General features: G+C 37.6%; 1 long non-coding RNA gene across 1 annotated transcript in view; it reads left to right on the forward strand.

The window, feature by feature from the left end:
- The window catches only part of LOC132672901 (uncharacterized), a 297,359-nt gene extending 277,588 nt beyond the window's left edge, over nucleotides 1-19,771 (forward strand). The window contains exon 3 of the long non-coding RNA XR_009607769.3: nucleotides 18,924-19,771. This is a non-coding gene — a long non-coding RNA (uncharacterized LOC132672901). The remainder of the gene's footprint in view (nucleotides 1-18,923) is intronic.
- Nucleotides 19,772-19,975: the final 204 nt, after the last annotated feature.

Below are 19,975 nucleotides of genomic sequence, written 5' to 3' on the forward strand. Positions count from 1 at the left end.
TATAAAACGATTCATGACTAAGAGACCTGTTAATATGATAGATAAATGAATGAATATTTGTATAGGACATGAAAAGTTTATATTATTTCAGATTACACTTTAATGCTAACCTTTAAGAAACTGCTTGTTGAGTTTTAGTGTAATATGAAAGAATTATCTTAAGAGACTTAAAATTCTCTTCCCTTTTCCAACTACATACCAGTGAGAGGCCATATATTCTTTATAGGCAACAATCAAAACAACATATTGCAAAAGATTAAGTTCAGAAGCTTGTGGAGAGGGACGCCTGGGTGGCTCAGTTGGTTGTGTCAGACTTCGGCTCAGGTCATGGCTCATGGTTTGTGGCTTCAAGCCCTGTATTGGGCTCTGTGCTGACAGGTCAGAGCCTGGAGCCTGCTTCAGATTCTGTGTCTCCCTCTCTCTCCCCCATTCGTGCTCTGTCTCTCTCTCTCTCTGTCTCTCTCTCAAAAATAAACATAAACAAAAGAAGCTTACAGAGAACCATATACCTCCTCCTAAGCTAGACATTAAATAGATTTGCAAAAGTGTAATACGATACCATTATTATCACTAAAATTTGTATTTTAGAGCATATAGTTGTATTTCATAAAAATGTGTTATGTTAACATGTATAAGGTTTATTATTTTTATATGTATTAATACGTATTTTTTAAATATCTCATTTTTAATTTTTAGTACAGTAAATATTGATAGATTGAACACACATAAATGAAGTCTGTCCAGGTCCTCAGTAATTTTAAGAATTATAAAAGGGTTCAAGGGGTGCCTGGGTGGCCCAGTTGGTTAAGCATATGACTTCGGCTCAGGTCATGATCTCACTGCTTGTGAGTTTGAGCCCTGCATTGGGCTCTCTGCTGAAAGCTCAAAGCCTGGAGCCTGCTTCAGATTCTGTCTCCCTTTCTCTCTGCTCTTCCCCTGCTTGTGCTCTGTCCCTTTCTCTCTCTCTCTCTCTATCTCAAAAATAAACATTAAAACTTTTTTTTAAATAAATAAAAAGAGTTATAAAAGGGTCTGAGATTAAAACATTCTAGAACCATTTCCCTAATGCATGCCTTGGTTTTATGTACCACACAGCCTTATAAATACATGTTGATGTGTCTCCACTATCCTTAAAGACTGGGCTGTTTTTCATTCAGCTTTGGTTTGATTCTTCAGTATCCAAGGGACTCTTATGGGGAAGAGGAATATTCACCCTCCCTTTCTAAAATAATGGTTAATGTATTGAACTCGTATCTAAAAGATAAAAGTATGAGCTAATTTTCCTTAAACATGTAAACAGCAACTACAATTTTGACTAATTTCTCTCAAATAACTTATTAGCAATAAGACATTTATAAATACCTTGAACAGATACAATATAAACAAATTCAATAATTATAAAATTTATTATGACATTCACATTAAACTTCTAGTCTAAAAGAATCAACACCATATTTTTCTTTAGTTATTTTTTTGTTTCTGTACCAGATTTTATACCTTCCTAGGTTATTTTAATAGTTATTTTGGTATTTTCCTATGGTTTTAAAAAGTATTCCATTGATTCCTTCCTGGAATTGTATTGAACGTTACAGATTCTCCTTCTCCTTAGAACAGTGATATTGCAGATCTAGGTTATCAATAGTTACTGAGGATATTCTCCGACCATGCAATTCAAGGGAATTAAACCCCAATGACATGTTACTTGGCTGAGTCCCTTTTAATAGTAATGTTCACTTATTATATATTTGGTCTCTCTCTTTCTCCCTCCCTCCCTCCCTCTCTCTCCCTCTCTCTCCCTCTCCCTCTCCCTCTCCCTCTCCCTCTCCCTCTCCCTCTCTCCCTATCTATCCCCTCCAATACAGTGTTGTATATTTTTATTTCTATAAGTTGTTGTCTTTTCAATAAATTAAAATTCAAATAGCCTGCAATACTTAACTCATTGAAATGTCTTTACAGCAAAGTACCTGTTCTGATATAATGAATTTCTCATTAGTATTTTATTTTTATTCAAAAGCCATCCACAGGAGATGAAGGACTGAGGCTGCATCGTTAGCTCTCCTCTTTATTTTTTTATTTTTTATTTTTGGCTAATTTCTCATTTTTAAACCCTTGGAACCCTCTTTCCATTTGGATTTTGTTTTTAGACACATTACAAATCGTGGGAGCCACTTTTTATCTGGTTGTTATGAATGACCATTAGCATTTATCACTCCTTTCTATTCTTGGAATACTGCTACATTTTCCCGGATGACTTAAATTACACTCACAGAAACTTTATGAAAAATGAAATAATAAAAAAAACTCAAAGTAATACATCAAGAACTTGTATACTGGGGTACCTGGGTGGCTCAGTCCATTAAACATTCAACTTCGGCTCAGGTCATGATCTGAAGGTTTGTGAATTCGAGCTCTGCATCGGGCCCTGCACTGACAGTGCAGAGCCTGCCTAGGATTCTCTCTCCCTCTCTCTCTGTGACCCGCCCCCCCCCCCCCAACTCACACACACTCTCTCTCAAAATTAATAAACTTAAAAAATATTTTAAAAAGAATTTTTTTATTAACATTCTTGAAAAGTATATACCTCGTTGTTTTTCACTCTTCTTTATTGTTACAAATACCTTTGAAACACTGTCTTCACTTGAATCCAGGATAACCCTTTTATGGTTCTCCCTTTCTTAATCTTTCTTAATCTGTTCTGCCAGTTTCTTCTTCTTTTCCTCCTTATCTCCTCAGTCTGTACACATGCCCCAGTGTTCTCATGCATACAAACATGCACACAGACACACACACACACACGCACGCACACACACATACACACACGACTAACAAACTTATCAGCTCTGTCCTCCCAGACTGCCAGCCTCACATATTCACACCTATTCTACATCTCTTGTATGCCTAGTAGGCATCTCAAATGGAATATACTTAGAAAGGTGCTTCTGATCTTCCTCCCTAAACTTGTTTCTCTCACATTTTCCCCCAACCTTGTAAATACCAACTCAATTTTTACAGTTCTTTAAGCCACAGTTATGGCACTACCCGTGACACCTTTCTGTCTCTCATATCCCACATCAAATCCTTTAAAAAAAATCCTATTAGTGTTGACTTGGGAATATAGAATCTGATCACTTTTCAAGCCAACATGATGACTGATGATTGCATGACCTCCCACGTGGTGTTTCATTCCTGTTGTTGCCCCACCTGCAGTCCATTGACCACTTAGCTGCAAATGGCTGCCCATTTCACTCAGGAAAGAGCCAAACTCTTTCCAGGGGCCTATAAGGCTTTATCTGAGTCATCTCTGGATATTTTCTAGACATCTCTGACCTCATGTCCAACATTCTTTTCTTTGCCTAGACCACTCTTTCGATGGATAACCAACCTCCTGGTTCTCTGCCTTTTCTCTCTCTTTTTTTTTTTAATTTAATTTTTTTTATTTTTTTTAAATTTACTTCCAAATTAGTTAGCATATAGTGCAAAAATGATTTCAGGAGTAGATTCCTTAGTAGATCCCTTACCCATTTAGCCCATCTCCCCCCCACAACCCTTCCAGTAACCCTCAGTTTGTTCTCCATATTTATGAGTCTCTTCTGTTTTGTCCCCCTCCCTGTTTTTTATATTATTTTTGTTTCCCTTCCCTTATGTTCATCTGTTTCATCTCTTAAAGTTCTCATATGAGTGAAATCATATGATTTTTGTCTTTCTCTGACTGACTAACTTCACTTAGCATAATACCCTCCAGTTCCATCCTCGTAGTTGCAAATGGCAAGATTTCATTCATTCTGATTGCCGAGTAATACTCCAGTGTGTGTGTGTGTGTGTGTGTGTGTGTGTGTGTGTGTGTGTGTGTTGCTGGGTTTTAGGGTAGTTGTATTTTTAGTTTTTGAGGAATCTCCATACTGGTTTCCAGAGTGGCTGCACCAGCTTGCATTCCCACCAACAATGCAAAAGAGATCCTCTTTCTCCCCATCCTCGCCAACACCTGTTGTTGCCTGAGTTGTTAATGTTAGCCATTCTGACAGGTGTAATGTAGTATCTCATGGTAGTTTTGATTTGTATTTCCCTGAAGATGAGTGATGTTGAGCGTTTTTTCATGTGTTGGTTGGCCATCTGGATGTCTTCTTTGGAGAAGTATCTATTCATGTCTTTTGCCCATTTCTTCACTGGATTATTTGTTTTTTAGGGGTTGAGTTTCATAAGTTCTTTATAGATTTTGGATACTAACCCTTTATCTGATATGTTATTTGCAAATATCTTCTCCCATTCTGTTGGTTGCCTTTTAGTTTTGCTGATTGTTTCCTTCACTGTGCAGAAGCTTTTTATTTTGATGAGGTCCCAGTTCATTTTTGCTTTTGTTTCTCTTGCCTCCAGAGACACGTTGAGTAAGAAGTTGCTGCGACCAAGAGCGAAGAGGTTTTTGCCTGCTTTCTCTTCGAGGATTTTGATGGCTTCCTGTCTTACATTTAGGCCTTTCATCCATTTTGAGTTTATTTTTGTGTATGGTGTAAGAAAATGGTCCAGGCTCATTCTTCTGCATGTCGCTGTCCAGTTTGCTGAAGAGACTGTCTTTATTCCATTGGATATTCTTTCTTGCTTTGTCAAAGATTAGTTGGCCATACATTTGTGGGTCCATTTCCAGGTTCTGTATTCTGTTCCATTGATCTGAGTGTCTGTTCTTGTGCCAGTACCATACTGTCTTGATGATTACAGCTTTGTAGTATAGCTTGAAGTCTGGGATTGTGATGCCTCCTGCTTTGGTTTTCTTTTTCAAGATCTCTTTGGCTATTCGGGGTCTTTTCTGGTTCCATACAAATTTTAGGATTATTTGTTCTATCTCTGTGAAGAATGCTGGTGTTATTTTGATAGGGATTGCATTGAATATGTAGATTGCTTTGGGTAGTATCAACATTTTAACAATATTTGTTCTTCGTATCCAGGAGCATGGAATCTTTTTCCATTTTTTGGTGTTTTCTTCAATTTCTTTCATAAGCTTTCTATAGTTTTCAGGTTCTCTGCCTTTTCTTTACAGCTTCGCCTCTCCGTCATTTTTAGCCTCTTTTTCTGATTTCTTTCTATAGTACTCATCCCCGTTGGCATACAATATTTTGCTTATTTATTTGTTTATCTTATTTGCTTGTCTTTCTTCTCTCTCCACTAGAATTCAGGCTCTAGTGACTGCCTCCTACTAGGCACTAAATACATACAGGTTGAACGAAGGACTGGATTTAAATACAGTGCATTTAAATTTGAATGTCAGTAAGAATTCCTGTCTTTTCATGAGTTCAATTTGTTCCAATTAACTATAGTATTACTATAACTTTTCTTATATAATCCAGCTATTTCAACATGGCCATCTGGAGCTCCTTTCAGTTTTGTTCTTTTGTCCTTTGTCGCACTGTTTCCATTACCCATGTAAACATTCTTGATTAATGGGCAAAAACAAAATGTCCAGGTCCATTATAATTTTCTCCTGATCTGAGGCATGGAAGTGGCTCCCCTCCAAGCAGTCCTGGTGTTTAATAGTGGAGTGTAATCTCAGATACCAAAATCTTGATATTGGGGGTACCCTAAACAATTGACAATGGGTAAATTCTAGAACTACTGCTACTTCTGTTGGGAAGCTTTAGTGTTAACTTTTTTAAAAAGGTCATTTTAAGGTCAGTGTGTCACACTGGTGCTTCTAATTTAACTGATTAGATTGCTTGTCTCACTTTTCTTTGTATATGATTTATTTCATTGTCCACTGGGCTTTTTCTTACTTTGACCATTTTTTTTAAATCTCTAGAATCTAGTCCAGTGGCAAACAGTAAATGCTCAGTTAATATTTGATATGTCAATTAATTTTTTGAATGGACTACTAAACTAAGATGGGGAGTTTTAAGGACCAGTGTGACATTGACCAAGTATACACGTACATGCTCTGTCTCTAATGTAAGTAAGTTTCTTAGGCTAGTTTGGGAAGCCTGATTAGAAAGAAAGTTTAAAAGAGTAAGTATGCCCTGACATGTCTTCTTATCTACCATGCTACAGCATGCATTATTTCCCCCCACAAATAGTAATAGGGCCTCTAACAGAATAGATTCTATGCATTGCATATTATCCACTTGTATTAAAATTTCACTCAATATCAAGTCTTTCTCTGAGGAATTCACAGTGCTTTACACAGATTAGGAATGGTGACAAGTCACTTGTGAAGTAAATAATAATGCTTTGAAATATAGCACTCATCATCAGTGGAGCCCAAAGCACTTCAAATGATTTATCTCATTTATCCTCACAATGTTTCTGGGAGAAAACCAGATATTATTTCCACTTCACAGATAAAACCTGTCACAAATTGGTCATGAAGTATGTCAGAGGCATTGCTGGACAAAGGGTGAGAGAATGGGGCATTTGGAGAAGATTCCCTGCTCTTTGACCAGCATACTGTCAGTAACATTGTTGTTTTCTGAATAAATAGTTTACTGGAATTATCCTTCCAAAGAACTGTAAAATTAGTCTTACCAATGGCTTAGTTATCCATTTATCATGTATCTCATGTGGTGAAAAGAGTTCCCTTTGAGTGAGGCTCCTGCACTGGAGATTGGATAGATCTCACAGATTCTTAGTACACATCCTCAAGGAAAGTATTAAGCTAACTTGCAGGTGATAGTGCCTAGAAATTTCATCAATAGCTAATTCCCAACTTTTCTACTCTTTTTGTCCTTTGTTGTTGAAGCTTTTAGGAGTTTGCTTGCATCATTGCTTTTAAGTATTTGCAAACATTTCACCCTGATTTGTATAAAATGTCGCATAGCCCTTTGGAAAAATGAAAAATTTAAACAGATAGCCCTTAAAATATGCATGCATGATGGAAAAATGATATTTCTTCGCTTAGACTTCTTCAATAAGATCTTCTCATCTGCACATTTGAGATGGTTAAAGTCAGTATAGTAGTCCTCCAGACAGTGGTGGGCCTTACACAGTAGCACCAAGGGAGTCTTGTCCCAACCAGCAGTTGAAAGGATTTTGATCCTTGTCATTAGGTTCTTCCAAAAACATCATTGACTTTTCTAATCACTTCTGGAATTGAAAGAGTAAAGTGGGAAGCATTTATTCAATACTTACCTGAAGTGTTTACTTTGTACTTTAATACTGAATAGTGCCCTTTCTATCTCCTGAGTAACTACCACCAGAAGAGTGATAGAACCATTCTGTGAGAAATGCAGGGTTTCATGATGAAGCAATTAGATCAAGTTGTTTTCAGAATGTCTTCTCCAGAGGATTCCAAGTGGGGTGTGTGTGTGTGTGTGTGTGTGTGTGTGTGTGTCCATGAACTCCCTAGTGAGTCCTTAGGTATATTAGCCAGGGTTCTCCAGAGAAACAGAACAAATAGGATGTAGAGAGATAGATAAATAGATCAGGGTCTCTCTCTCTCTCTCTCTGTCCCTCTATCTGTCAAGAGAAGGGGAGAGAGAGAAAGAGACAGAGAAAGAGAGGGATTTTAAAGAATTGGTTCATAGGATTGTGGGACCTGACTGGTCCAAAATCCAGAGAGCAGTCTGTCAGGCTGGAAATTCCTGCAGGAGTCAGTGTTGCAGTCTTGAGTCTAAAGGTAGTCTGGCGGCAGAATTATTTCCTCTTCAGAAGACCTCAGTCTTTTCTCTGAAGGCTTTCAGCTGATTGGATGAAGCTCACACACACTATGGAGATTAATCTGCTTTACTTATAGTCTCCTGATTTAATCACATCTAAAAAACACCTTAACAGCAAACAGTGTTTGACCAAACAGCTGAGTACCATAGCCTAGCCAAGTTAACATATATAATAAACATCACATTTGGTATATTTAGGAAAGTTCATGAAGCCACCAAATATATCAAATTTAGAATACACAGTCATTTTTGAGAGGTAAGAGTCCATTGTTTTCATTAGAATGTCAAAGGGGTTCTTTTCCAAAACATGTTAAGAAATGTTAAATTGAAAGCAATTTACAAAATATAAAAGAACATTGCAATAGAGAACCATTTATTGAATGCCTTCTATGTGCCAGGTATTCTAATGCCTGAAGTGTGTTACCTAATTTAATCCACATAGAAGCACTGCTCACTGAATATCAACAGCTAAAAAGTGGGAATAAGAACTAAAACCCCTAATACCGAGGTCCCTGTTCATAACCCTCATCTTACCTCACTTTTACTGCTAGCCAAGACACCACTGCCTGGCATAAAGAGCCAGTTCCATTCCCTTCCTATTTTACTGTTCTTTGCTCACTTATAAAATAAGTGTGCTACACATTTTAACTAAGCCTGATGCCAGTGTTTCAATTTTAAAAGCTGAAATCGCCCCAAGTATTCCCATAGATGTCAACAAATAATTGTATCCAGTAATCCTTGAATTGAAGCAGCGGTGACAGGCCCAAATGCACTGAGCTGCTATCCTGTGTCATCACCAGCAGCCACTCTGCCACTAGCATCCCTGCTGACGTAACTGCGCCCTCAGGAACTGCTCCCAGCAACAGGTCTTTGCCTTCGGAGGATGGAAACCTAGTTAACTGGTGCAGTTTGGGGGCTGGAGCGTCTCTCAATAGCAGAGAAAGCTGCTATTGATGGAAGCCTCAAGGAAATAAGGTGTAGGATGGATAGTGCCTTTTTGATGGGAAATCCAGAATTTGCTTAGTAGATGAGGTTGAAGAAAAACTTCTTGATTAATATTTTACCTGTGCTCACCCGTCTTCCTCAAAATTATTGCTGCACACTAGAACAATTGGCCTCATCCATCAAATGGGCAAGGCACTGCCTATGGGGATGGTCTGAAAGCATAGGGAAGACTACCTATGAAGACTCCTTACCATCATTAATGGCTGAAATTTCAAGACAGATCGATATATATCTCTGTATTCATATAGTTATTATTATACATGAAAATGCAAACATTCCTAGGAAGAGTATTCAGACACATTCAGTGAACATTTTCACCTAATTTCTTCTGTGAGTGAAGACCTAGGAAAATGAGTTTGAATGTTGAAGGAGGGGAGGGAAGACAGAGGAACAGAAAGAGATTTGTAAGAGGAGAAAAGTCACAGAAATGGGAGAGAAAATTAAAATCACATTTCCTAACAGCAGCTAGAGTCACATGGATAAATAAACCTGTCAACTGTGGCAACTAAACTTGGGACATTTGTTGATAACCAAAAACAGTGAAGTGAACCTTAGTGCTAGTTACTCCCCTGCATTATATTAATATTACACAAACATCTTTCTTTGAGACTCTTCCATAAGATTTGGCTAGTGGTGGGGCGCCTGGGTGGCTCAGTTAGTTAAGCGTCCGACTTCGGCTCAGGTCATGATCTCACAGTCTGTGAGTTAGAGCCCCCGTCGGGCTGTGTGCTGACAGCTCAGAGCCTGGAACCTGCTTCTGTGTCTGTCTTCCTCTCTGCCCCTCCCCCACTCACACTCCGTCTCTCTCAAAATAATAAATAAACATTTTTTTTTAATTAAAAAAGATTTGGCTAGTGGCATGTTTAATTCTATTTCTCCATTTTAGGCAGTCAGATTTCCCTTCGGCTTCGAAACGTATTTTAATTGGATACCACCTATTCATTGTTCATTACTAACTGGACTTTCAGGAGTTTTATTAATGGCCATTTTTGCCTTTCTGCTGGGAATATACATGATCATAGCTTCAATTTATTTATTTTAAAGTATTGCACAATTTGCATTTGCTGTTGGTGGTGGTGGTTCTTTTTAATACAAAATGTTATTGTCAAAGAAAGCCTTTCCTGTGAAATTCATAGGTAATAAAATCCTTAGTAATTCTGTACCGAGTTATCTCTGGTTTGGCCAGCTGACCCAAGAGCTAGTTGATGAGATGCAAGCCATTGTTACCCTAATTTCCTAAGAGCCATGAAAGGAAGAATGTGCTTTTAAAGAAAAAATCGAATATTAGAATCAGTCTGAGTTCTCACTTTTCCTAGCAAAACTTGTTCTTGGTTCAAATGGAGGGGGAAAAAGACTCTGAAACTTGAAAGCTTCAGTAGAGTTTGGAGTATCAAGCTGAATAGACAAATAGAAATCCTGTATAGAAAGGATCACCTAAGATAAAATATAAATCACACATCAGTACACAGTGTCAGGACTAGAACAGAACTAAATTTGCATTTAAAATGTATGTGTTTTTCTAGATACCACAAAAGAAAAGGCATCGTTTGTGCTATCACACCTTTATTTCTGTATTCTTTAGGTGCTGGTCCATCTCCCCTCATTCGTGGTAACTCTACTTCCCCTACTTTATACAGTCTTTGCAAAGCCAAAACTCCACAAGAAAGGATCTAATTACATTCATTAATGTCTTAATGGAAAATTAATTTAGCATATGACCACCATCTTAAGTGTTACCTCTAAATTGCATAATAGAAAGAATTTGCCCAACAGCTGAAGAAACTCATCCATAAAGACCAAGTATACATAAAATCGGTCCTACCTTCTACCCTAACAATTAACACAACCTGTAACTTCCCACCTCTGTGCCTTTGCTCGTGTTTATCCCTTTACCTGGGATGACTTTGTCCTTATCCATCCTTCAAAGTCCAATTCAAAATTACATTTCCTATGAAGCTTTCTCTGGCTGCAAATATTCTCTCTCCGGATTCCCATTGTCATTTACTTATACTTGGTTGTCACATATCACTTTCTACTTTGTCTCAAAATTAATTATACTCATGTCTTATAACCCTCTAATAAACTAAAAGTTTCTTGATGGGATTATTATGTATAATTTTTACAATATTTCAGTGCCAGCAGAGTAACAGGCACACAATAGGGGTTTAATAAGTGCTTGTTGAATAAATGAATTAAAATGAATGTAAATTTAATTATAATGTTAAGTTATAGAGTATAGTTTCAAAGAGGATTAACTGACTTCTTGCACCAGTATTTCTTGATCAAATGAGAAAATATTTCTTTTAACCTTTAACAAATTATTGCCAGAACCCAGAGACAAGACCATGCTGATTTTAGTTTAAAATGAAACTAAATCTTGATATACTGTCAATATATACAGCAGTAAAATTAGATTCAGATTATGCAATTTTTGTAATTTCTGGATTTCCATTCCTCGAGAATTGTAATGTTATGTTAAATGCAGTGTAAGAAAGGGCTGTGAATAACTTGATGAAAATTATAACAGCATATAACTAATAAAAGCAAAGAAGGAAAAAAGTTCAAACAGAAACTATTAAATTTGTCTGTGAACCAGGAGGATAATCCTCACCTATTACCAAAAGTAAATCATGCATTTACTGAGCCATCTGGGTTTTTGTATCAAGAGCCCAGCATTACGGAACTGCTGAGATATAGAAAAAGTGATAGGACATAAACCTCTCTCATGATTTAAGATATGTCAAAAGATATAGTTACCTTCAAAAGAAATAAAGCCTACCATCACCACTATTTGCTGAAACCACCTTATAATTGCTTGTGGGGTCTGGGGGGCTGCTAAAGACCGCAGCTGCCTCCCCAACTACCGCTTTCCACTTTTCATTATAAAGAGAAAGAGGCTAGTCCCTATCATGCCTCTGGATCTCCAGAGCAGTTCCCTGTTTTACTTCCCGGCTGACAGAAACCTTGATTCTGATTCTCAGTTGGTTTTCTGCCTGTTGGAAGGAAACTTCCACCAGTTTGCTGTGGAGTTTCCTTCGTTCCCTTCGTTCCCTTGTCTCCAGGCTTTTTCTTCACTGAACATGTTGTAAGCTTGTCCTAAACAAAGTTGGGGGGAGGCTCAGTCTTGGTTCAGCCCAAGTCTAATTTCTCCCCCACAGATAGTTTCAAGCTAATGCTACCTGGCCGGGGAGGGCTATGTTCTGGCAACGTCACTGGTATCATCTGGTTAATGGCAGAACCTGGTCTACTCAACTCAGATTCCATCACTTATGCTAATCCATTACAGCTCTGCAGCCCCCTTCTGGATGAGCCCCCTGCCTTACTCAAGGGGGATGTGCTGTTTGGTCAGAGAGATGATGCAATCGCATCTCTTCTTCTTCTGATGAAGTATTTAAGATGACCTTGCTATAATCTGCAAATAAATTATTTACTCTTCTAACGGCCAAAACTTGTCCAGGCGAGCTTAAGTAGCAATAAATTTCATAAATTATTACAGGTCAGAAAGCACTCCTGAGTGACTCCAGTTGGTTGCAGCCATGGAAAATCCTATAAAACTCTGTTCCCTCTGTCTAGGCAAGGCAGATTGGTTCACATAAAGTTGAGTTATCAAATCTTACTTTCCCTCGTCTGCTCTCAGAAGCATACAAGTAATAAAGTATTTCATATATTCTGCAGACAAATTGACGGTGGGGCACTCTCCATTAAAAGGATACAAAAAAATGGTGCTTTGTTTTCTTCTTACACGAGCAGCCAGCTGAGATTCATTCAGTTTTCATTTTCAGAATAAAACAGTAATTTCTGGTGTGACCTAAATGCACCACAAAATACAGTATTGGTGCCACACAGACGTTCTTAGAGAAAATATTTTATTTTTTCAATAAAGAGGACTGCATTAAAAGACCTATGGCTACACAAGATATTATTCAGCTGTTGTGCCTTTGCATGTAAGACAGTTTCATATTCAATTTCCTTTTCAGTTCAAAGTGTTCACTTTTTGTCAACAACCTTTGCTAATATACCTGGGAGAGGGAAAACAGAGAATCAAAACCAGTTTGGCCTCTATGCATGACCCTTTTGAATTTCATTTTATGAATCACTTTGGTTTCTTTTAGCAAAAGCAAATTTGCTAACTATCAAGTATTCTCGAAGCCAGAGCCTCATGCAAAACAGAGCTCCTGACGGTTCAATTACCTGGTCATTGATTCTAGTGAGCCTTCCTGCGTTCCACTCTCATGAGATGGAAAGTTGTTATTAAAGAATAATATATGAAGTTCAGGGGAGCTTAGGACCTACCAGAGAGTGTAATAAACACTTCCCAAGGCCTCACAAGTGGTTTCTTTACCCTGACTAAAACAAACGCGTACACAGAAAATGACTCTTATAAAACTGGTGAGCTTTCAAAGACTCTCTCTTTAAAGAAACTGAAATCTCCAGTTTTGGGAAACAGTGACAGAAAAATATGCAGAGAAGTGCCTGGCTGTCACAGTCAGCCCTTGCCTCCACCGTTTCTTGATTGTTCATAGCTACCTTCTGCTACATCAGCTTGAAAGTGACTCTTTCCCATCATGCCCAACAAATGTTGACCAGACAGTGTGGGCCACTGCAGTGGGCAGCATTCTGCCAAATACCAGGCACAGAGAAAGACCTAGTCTCTTTCTCGATTAACAGTCTGAGCGAAGACATTGTCCACATTTTAGTTTTCAACAAAATTTCCATCTTAAATGAAGAGGGTGGGAAAATTCAGAGGAAAAGAGAGTTGTGGGGAGGCAAGGACCTATTTCTATTCATTTTCTTTATTTCCTCCACGCTGCACACTCACTTAAAAATCATGATCTCTGCCTGCCTTATAAAATCCATCCTAGAGTCCCACACACCCATCACAATCTGATCTGGCCCTTCTGCGCCTTTTAAACCTCTTCTCCTGGCCCATTTTTCTTCTCAGTTGTATTCACTCCCTCACCATCTAGTAACCTTCCAACTCTCTCCTCCATCACACCAGACTTTTTAATTTTCCTGTGCCTTTGAACACACTGCTGTTGCTCTCTTTGGGAATGCTTGTCCATCGTGTTCTGTGCCTGAAAAACTGCTGTAACTACCACTTTAAGATATAATTAATATGCCCTTTTCCCTAGGGGTATCTTCCCGACCTCTCGGAAATCTCAGGCATACCATCTTTGGGATCACTAGAGCACTGTGTATGTAATTCTATCACAGCAGCCATTTTATTAAATTGGAATTTTGAGTTAAAGGATCTGTTACTTCTGTTGGCCCAGAATTCTCAAGGGCAAGATCTTTATGTGCATAAGGTATAATAAAATTCATGGCACATAGTAGGTGCTCAATTCATGTACCAAAAGAATGAATGAAGAAATTATTACTCAGTCATAAAAAGGATGAAATCTTGCCATTTGCAACAATATGGATCGACCTTGATGGTATGTGCTAAGTGAAATAAGTCAGTCAAAGAAAGGCAAATACCATGTGATTTCATTCATATGTGGAATCTAAGAAACAAACAAAAAAATGAACAAAAGAAAAAAGCGGGGGCAAACCAAGAAATAGACTCTTAACTGTGGAGAGTAAACTGATGATTACCAGAGGGGAGGTGGGTGGGGCATGGGTGAAATAGGTGATGAGGACTTGAAAAAAAGAAAAAGAAAAGAATACCTCATAACAAAATTTGAGAACAATGAAATAATTTTCCAAATCAAGTAAAGCCCCTAATAACCTTTTTGTCTCTTTTTCTTTATAGACTATTTTAATATATTTATATTTTGCAGTGGTGCTACATATCATGTTAATAGTTATTAATTAATATCCTATGACAATGTCTCATTAAAATTCCATGGGATAATTTGGACAAAAAAAAAAAAATGCATGGCAACTGGACCCAGGTCATCTCCCTGTCCTTAAAATATTCTTGTTAAATCCTCCAAGTCTTTCCTTTCTCCAAAAATGTGCTCAAATTATTAATACAACTGTAAGTTATTTTCCTTTTTTGTCATTTTCCACAAATAATCGGACAAGGTAACTACTATAGTTCTTCCTCTTCAATGCAGAAGCAAAACAGAAAATGTGTGTGATTATTGCCAGATACTTGGTTAGTGCTGTCTTTACAGACATAGCCTACACCTAGGAAGGATCTGTACTCAGATGGCTGAAATTGTGCTTTTAAGGGTAGCCTGGCCTGGCCATTCATTTCTTTGACATCTTCTCTAATAAGTACTCCAACTCTCCACCCTAACTGTACCACCATTCCAAACATAGTGTAGGTGCATGTTTTAGTTATGTCAAAGCTAGAGTTTGACGATAAGCCTTGCATCACCAATAAATGCACCTCTCCATGATTTAAATTCTAAAAATTATAACCACTCCCCAGCTACCACCTCCTATGTTTCCAGCTTTACCTCTCATATACATGTACTCCAGCATTTATTGTTTTCACTGGAACTGCCAATCCAGTCCATGCAGCTTACCACCTTTTCATTGTCTCCTCACCTGCCCCTCGCCCCAGTATTTGCTGCCCTCCTTTACAAGCTTATATCCCATGGATTGTCATTATAGCAATTCCTTTGTATAAACCCTCAACCCCTTTGCTCCTCTGACCTTTATAAGCATCTAGAAACATCCCAAACCTGGTTAAATTAAGTTCTTTGCCAATTCTGAGCATATACTAAGGGAAGCTGAATATTAGGTGTGTGGGGGGAGGGAGACCACACACATAATCATATTATATATTCTTACTTAGACTACACGACCATTAGCCTTAAATGAGCTTTTAGTGCTACTTGGCAGGCCTACCAGCTTATACTTTTTTACTCTACTGCTAAGTAAACCGCACCTCCATTTTCTAGTCACTTGGTTCCAAACTGTTCTGTCATCCTTGACTGCTTTTGTCTCCCAAAGCCTATATTCAGTACATCAGCAAATTCTATCAACTCTACTTTTCACGTATATCCAAGTATCCAACAATTTTTTTTGCCACAACCACTGCTACCCCTCTTATCTGGCTTAAGCCACTATCATCTCTTGCCTATGTTGCAATAGTCCAGCTGGATTTCATGCCTCCATCCTTGGCTTCCCTATAAATTATTTTTAAAGCAGCCAAAGAGGGAGTTTGTTAAAATGAGGGAGATCCAGAGGCAGATTGATAGTGGAACTAATGAGGTTTAAGTGACCAGTCCCTTTCCTGAAACAAGTAAGGCCATGAGAGGGTCTTTAGTCTATGTAGTCTGGTCACATGGTCGTAAGTTTTTGTGATATTTTCAGATCATCTCCCTCCTCTGCCCAAAAATCTCTAATGGCTTTCCATCTCACTCAGAGTTAAAAAAAAAAGTCATGGGCCAGCCGATCGGGAAGGGGCTCGCGCCGTGCGAAAAGAATGTCTTGCTCTTAGTAATGCTTGAGGGTGACCTGGCTGTTGGAGAAGACCCTGGGCAGGACACCAGTGCAGCTTGGCTGAGAACCCGCAGTCCCTGGGCCCGGGGCTTATGACGGTGAGGATCCTGACGGGAGTCTCCCCCCAAGCTCCCGATTGGGGCCGGGGAGAGACAGAATGACAGAGGGGAAAAACGGCGGACACATAGAGGCGTCAGCTGAACACACAAGTCTCTGCTCGAAGGTGGATTGTTGCTACATTTCTCTCAGTCTCATCAGGAGCAGAGAGGAGGACTTTCTTTACTCTCAGTAAGCAATAGCTCCCAAACTGAAAAATGAAGTAACTTTATTTCATAAAAAAAAAAAAAAAAAAAGTCATAATGAAGGATAAAAATGCTCTTATATTCCTCTCCTATTCATTTTCTTTCACTGGACCCAGCCACACAGGCCTCCTTGCCATTTCTGGAATCTACCAAATTCACCTCTATAATAGGGCCTTTCCACGTGTTGTTCCCTCTGCCTAGAGGGCTCCTTCCTGAGCAAAATCATGAAGATCTCCCTTTTCTCCAAGTTTCTCTGTTCATACGTTGCATTTTTTTAAAAGAGAGACCTTCACTGATCAAACTGTATTTTAATCTTCTTGCCTATTGATCTTTGATATTGTCTCCCTCTTATTTTTTTAAAGCACTTACCACCTTCTGCTTGGTTAGTTGTCCCCCTACTAGAATATTTGTTATGTGTTTCCATTATTAGAATATAAGCTTCACGAGGGCAGAGAATATATCTATCATTGTTTTCTCAGTGCTTAGAACAACATTTGGCACATCACTGGAGATAAAATGTTCATTAAAAGATTGTTAAACAAATGTTCGATGACTCATCTTTGGATACATTCATTTACAAAAGAGGTATCAAGTGCTCAGACACTAAGGAGAAAACAGTGAACACGACAATGTACCTTCCTGTGAAAAATGCATTTTTAGAGATAGAATGCTCCTGCCACCTTTTTTTTTTTTTTAATGGTGAACTGTAAATGAAAGGTCTGACGTGCTTGTGGATAATTTTGATAATGAAATAGTGAAGTTCCCTATTGGATTCTTCTCATTTTCCACAAAAACTCAGCTAGAATTCAAAAATTTTAAAGGGAAGAGTTTTACTCATTTATTTAAACAATAAGCATTACGGCAGCATGTGGTAAGGAATGTAAAAATGGATCACATTGTTCTTACCCTGAAAGATTTGTCAATTTTGGAAGAGAGATGAGATACCCAAACAAAGACAATGCAAAGTAGAAAGTGCTACATGGTACGAGAGGAGTTCTTTCCTTCTTTCCTTCTTTCCTTCTTTCCTTCCTTCCTTCCTTCCTTCCTTCCCTCCTTCCTTCCTAACTTTCCTCCTTCCTTCCTTCCCTCTTTCTTTCTTTCTCTCTTTCTTTCTTTCTTTCTTTCTTTCTTTCTTTCTTTCTTTCTTTCCTAGTTCATTTAATGAAAATTTGCTTCCTGTCCCACATTCTACCCAAAGGGAATAAAACAAGAATTATATAGAGATGTCTCCCTTGAGGTGATCACAAGCTAATATGGGGGTAGAATTATTGTACTATCTTTCTGTTGTACAAGAAGGAAGATTTTTTATACTTATATTAGTCAAGCTTTAAGAGTCTAAGCATATTAAAAATAGTTACCTACTGTTTCTAAAATACTAAGATGAGAAGAATCTGTGTACTGTCTATAAAGCATATCTTAAGAAGCATTTAATTTATTGATTACTTAATGGGAAAAGTTTTGTGTTTTTTTTTTTTTTTTTCCAAAACATACTTGTAGAAAGAATATATGTACTATGTACTATCTTGGTTTTTGTGGCAAATATAAATAGTAATGTCATTATGAACTTTTTAATAGAGTTTTCTTTGTTTGAATATTTTCTACTTCAAACACCCAAATTTGCTAGTTTGGCTTCTGTCTATGGTCTTCACCATTACACTATATTGCAGTCATTTGCAAATACAAATAAGTTAAATTATAAATAGAAGTGAAACATAATTAGAGTCTTCAGCACTACTATCTTGGTAACTGAAAGAACTTTCACATATTGCTTGTGGGTATATAATGGTACTACTTTTTTTGGAAAACAGTTTGGCATTTTCTTATAAAGTTAAAAGTGTACTGACATATGATTTAGTAATTCTACCCTTAGTTATTTACCCAAGAGAAATGAAAACATATTCACACAAAGACTTGTGCATGAATGTTTATAGGAGCTTTATTCACAATAGTATAAACATTGAAAGCCAACTCCTGTGCCCATCACTTGGTGAATAGATAAACAAGTTGTGGTACATCTATACAATGGAATGCTAGTCAGCATTTAAAGGAAGGAACTGCAATAAACATAGCAACATGTATGAATCTCAAAGTATTATGAAGAGCAGAAGAATCTGGGCATACAAAAAAGAACATACTGTAGGATTCTTTTTATAAGAAACCCAAAAAAAGGCAAATTTCAGTTGTTATGTGGAAGGCAGATTGCCTGGGTCAGGAGGTGCAAAAAAAGGGGTCAACTGGACAGAGGCATAAATGAATTTTGGGGAGTGATGAAAATGATCTTTGTCTTGACGGTAGTGGTAGGTACATGGGAGCATGTATTTGTTGAACTCATCAAACTCTATAATTAAAATGGGTGCATTTTATTGTTTTTAAATTATACCTCAACACAATGGAAATGGAAAAAAGGAAATGGAATGTGAGCAGACTAAATGGGCCTCTTCCTTAGGTACCGGAAGCAATTTCTCAGTCTGCAGAATGGATAAGAATGCTCATGTGGTTTATGCGTTTTCTGCTTAATACTGACATGTTTTTCTTGATTGCTTGGAAAATAGCCAACTTCCTAGTACTCTCTTTTTCATCCTAGAACTGCTGGAAAATGACAGTACTCCACAGTTCAGACCGTTCTGCATTTGAAGAATATAGGCCTCCCTCTCCAAGTCCAAGCCCTCTCTGGATTTGTGAAGTTTCATCATGGAAAAAAAGTAAAGGTAGATATTTGAATACAACAAAATGCATGTGATGGTGCTTTAAAATAAGGGGTCATTAAATATAAAGAGCAGCGTCAGATTCATGGAAAGGGCTAATGCAATTCTCACTTAATTGAATTGAATGTTTATCATAAGATGCATGTTTGGCTTAATCACAAAATTGAAATTAATCATATTCCCTGGAAAGCAGTTAGTATTTGGTCCAAAGTCCAACCCTCTGTCTGCCTCTTTGAAGAGAGATTTGGCAGCAGGAGAAAAATCTGGCAAAATAAATTTGGGGGTTGTCAGCGTTTGATATATAACACTTAGGAAAATATTATAGGATCTGGAGGTTAAGTAGTTATGAGTGGTGACAAATTAAATGATAGAAAAGCTGGTTGAGATGAATTAGCTATATTTTTAGATACAGTGAAATGGGAAATACTCTTAGAGCCATGATTTTCAAAATTTAAAACAATATTTGGGAGTGTCTGACCCAGTGCCCTTAGATGACAAAATAAAGGAAGAAAGATGTTAAGTAACTTGCTTTTGGTTTCTTTAATGAGTAGAAAAATATAGAATATAAACCAGGTTTTCTGACATGTAGTTCAATGATGTTTCTATATTGTTGTGTTGCCTCTTAAACAGAAAAGTGCCTTAAAAGAAAGTGATAAGGGTCACTATCTAACCCAGAAGAAGTGCATAAATTGGTATTTTGAAAGTCAAGTGTTTGGTGATGATAACATAAATTTCAGGGGAAAGTGTTTCATTGCTTATAAAGAAATTCTATTTTATTATTACAAAGTGAAAAATCACTAAAGAAATCTCTCCATTCAAGCCAATATTTAAAGACAGTATGAATCCACCTCAGATGGTAGAATATATTTTGTCACAATATGATATATAGAACTACAACTTGAAGCATCAAAAATTAATACTTTATACCTGA

This window comes from Panthera onca, chromosome C1, assembly GCF_046562875.1.
Source record: "Panthera onca isolate mPanOnc1 chromosome C1, mPanOnc1 haplotype 2, whole genome shotgun sequence".
Lineage (NCBI taxonomy): Eukaryota > Metazoa > Chordata > Mammalia > Carnivora > Felidae > Panthera > Panthera onca.